The sequence below is a fragment of the Crotalus tigris genome, unplaced genomic scaffold (genome assembly GCF_016545835.1).
Source record: "Crotalus tigris isolate CLP2741 ecotype Arizona unplaced genomic scaffold, ASM1654583v1 scf7180000017854.1278166, whole genome shotgun sequence".
In the NCBI taxonomy this organism is placed as follows: Eukaryota; Metazoa; Chordata; class Lepidosauria; order Squamata; family Viperidae; genus Crotalus; species Crotalus tigris.
Genome location: NW_024096676.1, coordinates 671,165 through 677,458, shown reverse-complemented (window position 1 = coordinate 677,458; position 6,294 = coordinate 671,165).

The following is a 6,294-nucleotide window of genomic DNA, read 5'->3' as shown; positions in this document are numbered from 1 at the left end:
CATAAAAGGGCCAAGTTTGAAGACCTCTGGTTTAGAAGCTCCTGAAAACAATAAGCATGCACAGATGTGTTCTAGCTAAACTTTGGACTTTAAACTCTGCTGGTGTTGATGAAGAAACAATTAAGAATTTGCTGAGTCTTCCCAACAGCAAGTAGTAGGACTTAAAATGTTTTTTAACTTGTATGGTTTTTGCTCTGACAAGATGACATTATCAGTGCCTGAAAGAAACTTTGCCATGCTCGGAAGAACTTAACAATTAAAAGATAGCTAGAAATAAGTTTCCCCATGTCTCTAGCTAGCTGGAATTAATTGTTATGGGTACTGGGACAATTATTTATTTGTTTATTTGTTCCACTTATGGGCTGTTTAATTGCCACATAGATATGCCATACCGATACAACACTCACTCAATGTACAATAAATTATATTTAAATGTTCAGGAATAGCCCCATGAGGGAGGAAGAACTTTGAGCAGTCTGCCATAACTGATAGAATTATTTAGATATGGGCTGCAAACATGCAAACAACTGTTAAGCAGCCCAAAGAGGTACTGAAAACTCAGATTCATTGCTGCTTTCAAAATATTGTTTGCCTAATATTTTGCAGATGTAATGGGCTTCTCAGGGACTGGGAAAGGTGATGATGATTTGCAAACTATTGTTGTTGTTGTTGTTAATTACGAAGTCGTGTCCAATCCATCGCGACCCCATGGACAACGTTCCTCCAGGTCTTCCTGTCCTCTACCATCTTCTGGAATCCATTTAAGCTCATGCCTAATGCTTCAGTGACTCCATCCAGCCACCTCCTTCTCTGTCGTCCCCTTCTTCTATTGCCCTCAATCTTTCCCAGCATTAGGCTCTTCTCCAGTGAGACCTTCCTTCTCATTAGGTGGCCAAAGTATTTGAGTTTCAACTTCAGCATCTTGCCTTCTAAAGAGCAGTCGGGGTTGATCTCTTCTAGGACTGACCGGTTTGATTGCCTTGCAGTCCAAGGGACTTGCAGGAGTCTTCTCCAGCACCATTATAGGTGCCAAAATATGCATTTTCCCTTTGGAAAAAAGAAAAAACAGAAACAGGGAGCAACTTTCCAGGCCCTTAGCAGTGGGTGATTAGTAAGATGATGAATAAATCTCTGTTCTGACAAACATAGAAATAAATTCAACAAGTACATATTGCAGTGTAGGTGCATTTCTGTAGCCTTATCTCTTTCCCTTTCAATAAATCTGGTTAAAGAAGACTCGTGGGAATCTTGCTGCTAAGGACTTGACGCCAGATGTAGTAGCATTAAAAGAGTCTAAGTCAGGGATCTTCAAACGTGGCCCCTTTATGGGCAAACTGGCTGAGGAATTCTGGGAGTTGAAGTCCACAAGTCATAAAAGGACCAAGTTTAAAGACCCCTGGTCTAAGTAGTCATTCTACTTGTGATATGACTGGCTGGAGAAGCACAATCAGCAGTTGGGAAGCAATGGGGGGGGCAGAAAGGGAAATCCCATCTTTATTATTTAAACGAAGCAAAAAAAGTAGAGTTTTAGAGGGAGATAGAAGTTAGATGTCAACAGACCATATCTGTACTGAAACAATTTCTTGACATAGGTCATGCCCTTCATCAACTGGATGTTCAACATTTCCCTTCTCTCCTGGAACTGAATAAAAAAATCCTGCTTCACCTCTCTTGGCACCAAAAAAAAAACCTCTTGATTATTTTTTTTTTCCAGCAAGCTGCGTCAGTGGCAGTTTCATACATTGGTAAAACGGAGCCTATAATTACCCCACTGGGTAGAATGAATTGTAAACAGCTAAAAGAGAAAAAAAAGAGAGATTTAGCTTTTTAAAAATAAATAAATAAATAAATGATGCAGATTATATGTTTGCCACTATAACCTATTCAGAAAATAATAATAATGATGATGATGGTGATAATGATAATAATAATTAGAAGGGGCCTTGGAGGTCATCTAGTCCAACCCCCTGGTCAGGTAGGAAACCCTATACCATTTCAGACAAATGGTTGTCCAGTCTCTTCTTAAAAACTTCCAGTGTTGGAGCATCCTGAAGGCAGGTTGTTCCACTGATTAATTGTTCTAACGTTCACTTGATCTGAGCAAAGAATTAAAACTGAGTGGAAGCAAGAAATAATACAATAAGACAAAAAATAGTATAATCTAAGCTCTAGAAATTGTTGGCATTAAATTGAGGTGTCAGATCCTTATCCCAAACTTTGCTCTAGGTCAGGAGTAGGCAACCTTAGCTCTTTTATGACTCATGGACTTCAACTCCCAGAATTCCTGAGCCAGGAAGAAACTTCCCAACAGTGAGGACAATTAACCAGTGGAACAGCTTGTATTCAAAAATCCTGGGTGCTCCATCACTGGAGGTTTGTAAGAAGAGGCTGTACAGTCACTTGTCTGAGATGGTATAGGTTCTCCTGCTTGAGCAGGGGGCTGGACTAGAAGACATCCAAGGTCCCTTCCAGCTCTCTTCTCTTCTCTTCTCTTCCATTCCTATTCCTATTCTATTCTATTCTATTCTATTCTATTCTATTCTATTCTATTCTATTCTATTCTATTCTATTCCTATTCCTATTCTATTCTATTCTATTCTATTCTATTCTATTCTATTCTATTCTATTCCATTCCATTCTATTCTATTCTATTCTATTCTATTCTATAGTTTACTCCCTATTCTATTCTATTCTATTCTATTCTATTCTATTCTATTCTATTCTATTCTATTCTATTCTATTCTATTCTATAGTTTACTCCCTATTCTATTCTATTCTATTCTATTCTATTCTATTCTATTCCTATTCTATTCTATTCTATTCTATTCTATTCTATAGTTTACTCCCTATTCTATTCTATTCTATTCTATTCTATTCTATTCTATTCCATTCCTATTCCTATTCTATTTTATTCTATTCTATTCCAAAGTTTATTCCCTATTCTATTCTATTCTATTCTATTCTATTCTATTGCATTCCATTCCATTCCACTCCACTCCACTCCACTCTACCTCTACTGTACTCTACTCTACTCTACTCTACTCTATCTACTCTACTCTACTCTACTCTACTCTACTCTAATTTGTTCCAGATTCTCCAGGAGCAACTTGATATTCTTGGAGGCCCAGAAGTATCAACTCTTCCATAAAAGAGAGTCCTTGGATTTGGAAAATGGCACCAATGGGTATTTTGTGAGAAGACATAGTGGCCCAAAGACAGCTCTGTGAAAAGTGGAGCTGACAGTCAAGAGCTGGAATAAAGAGCTGGCAAAATAAGAGGCAGCGCAGCCTGGAGCTAGATAGGAGACAGAGAGTAAAGCTACCCATTGCCTCAATCTCCCAGAATATATCCATAGGCTGGGACAAGAAAGGGTTTAGTCTGGCAAGATTCTGCCTATGTCCCAGAAGCAAATAATAAAGAACTGACCTCTGGCTGAATTGTTTCGTTTTGTTTTCAGGTTCGCTTCACATATAAGAAATGATGCGTCTTTATGGATTTGCCTACAGATAAGAGATGGGAAATGGCAAGAAGAGGTCATTTGTTGTAGTGAAGATAATAAGTTGCTAAATTGTTTATACTTATGATGAAAGAGGAAGTCGTTTTTTTATGTAACTTTTGAAATATATTCTTATTTTTCCTTTATTTTCCACTTCTCTTTCTACCCCCCCCCCTTTTTTTATGTACCTTCTGCTTTTTCTTTTTGGTCTTCTATTTTTACTTTGCATTGTTGTGATTATAACATACGTATATGAAGAACATGACACCGTATGGTATTCAGTGATGGTACAAAATATGGGCAACGGTTCCCCTAAATCCAGGCTTTAGGGAACTCACTGAATTGGGTCTGGAAGAGGTACAAAACTGACAAAAGTGTCTTGACCAGGGTTCAGATGATAGAAAAAGGGTGTGCACACTGGATCCAAATTTACAGACTTTGAATAGGCACTTCTTTCCATTTGTATATCTTGTCATTGTTGTGTTCTGAGCTTAGCTGTTTTCCTGAAAATATTTCATTAACAAGTTCCTTATCATCCTCAGCCTGATAATGAAACATCTGCAGGAAAATAATCAGCTCAGAGAAACCCTCAGCTACCTATATTTTCCATTATTGCAACTTACCATTGATTGAAACTATAGATTGCAACAACCCCTTTTCTCCCTCTCCCCCTCCCTCCCCCTCCCCCCCTCTCTATCTGTAATATCAGGCTTGCAGTTTTCTCTCCTTCCTTTCACCAGCAGCCTTTTAATATATCTTAGTGGTTTGATGTTTCTTTCAATAAAGCTTTATTTAAGTTTATAATTTTAATTAAAAGCTGGTTTTCTCAATCTGAAGCAGAGAGAGGAGACTGAGTGGAAAAGAGACAATAAAGGAAGTGTACAAGAAATATTTATGAAAGTATGGATTTTGTGAAGAAGGCTTCGGACCAAGAATTTCCTTCTGATAATATCTGAGCTGTCTAAAGTCGTTTAAAGAAAATGAGTGATGGTAGATGAAAGGCAGAAGAGGAAAATAAATGAAAATACTGTCTCACTCAACACGAACATGAATTCATGGTGATGGCTAATGGCTGAGGCTACTTTTTGAAAGGTACGGCTGATATCACGGATATCAGGCGGCATACACATTTTAATAATAATTAATTATTATTATTAATAATAATAAAAAGATCACACACTTGGCACAACCAAGTAGCAAAAATGGTTCAAGAAATATCATCTGACTGCAGGCAAGAATTGGTGGAGCCACAAAATAGAAAAATAATAAAAAAAAAGAAGAAATTGAAATGCTTTGGGACTTTACAATTTAAATCGTTAAGCTCCTGCCACACAACACCCCAGGCTTAATAATTGTTAATAAGAAAGTCAAAAATGTCTGGACATAGAAATAGGACTTATACTTATATACCGCTTCACAGTGTTTTACCATCCTCTCTAAGCGGTTTACAGAATCAGCATATTGCTCCCAGCAATCTGGGTCCTCATTTTACCGACCTCGGAAGGATGGAAGGCTGAGTCCAGCTTGAGTTGGTGAGAATCGAACTGCTGAACTGCAGGCAGCTAGCAGGCAGCAGAAGTAGCCTGCAGTACTGCATTCTGACCACTGTACCACCTGGCTCATGGCAGTACCAGAAAAGAAAGAAAGAAAGAAAGAAAGAAAGAAAGAAAGAAAGAAAGAAAGAAAGAAAGAAAGAAAGAAAGAAAGAAATCACAAAATACAAAAACTTGCAAATAGAAGTAGAACAAATCTGGCAAAAGAAAGCAAAGAATAATAAATAACTTGGGTGCATTCCCAAAACATTTGAAGCACCACTTGAAAACCATCGGCATTGACAAAATGACCATCTGTCAGTAGCAAAAAAAAGCAGCTTTAGATGGAACAGCTTAAATCCTATGATACCTTTAACACCATCAAACAATAATCTGCCAATGCCGAGTCCTTGGGAAGGACTCAACATGTGAATTAAAACACCAAACCCAGTCTAAACATCTGGCTGATTCTGTGATCAATCATAATAATAACTGAAAAAAGAGAGAAGTTGGATAAACAGAGCTATCAGATTTGGGCTGCAGCAACTTGATTGGCCAGTAGGTGATAGCAAGGAGTTACCGTTTTGTATCCCATTGCTGCCCCTTCGTGGTCATTCAGAGTTTTGAAGCCCAGATATCTTAGGCCTGTGGGAAGAATCCAGATAAAGAAATATTTTAGGAAATATTAAAAAGGCAGAATATATTTCCCCAAAGGATTCTAAAGGCAGAAACCAACCAACCACCCCCAGTCTCTGGGCCCCAGACAGAAACCAGGTCTGCAGAAATGCAAATGTGATAATCTTGTTAAGTTTACCACCATCAGAATACCAGAAAGGCAAACTCAGACTCAGGTCAAAGTTCATGCCACAGGAACAACTCCAAACAAAAGCCCAAGAAGGTATAAAAACCCACCACTCCCTGCTACATGTGGTCAGTTTTTTCCAGAGCCATCTTTCTGTCTGGCTCTGCTATTCAATAAACTACAACCTTCTTTCTAAAGCAGTCTCCATTTTGTTTATTCCCAGCTTGGACTGGATCCTGATGAAGATTTTTTTTTTTTCATCAGGCCTATGGTTATATTGTCTACATTTTGAACTAAAAACATGCAGATCAGATTCCATTTGCACTCACCCATTTCTTCTGCACAACAGTTAAACTGTCATCTTATCCCCTTCCTAAAACAGCATTTCCATGCTAATATTTCTTCCTAGCATTTAAATCGTATGTTGCAACTTACACTGCAATATTTCCCGGTTTCATAAAATG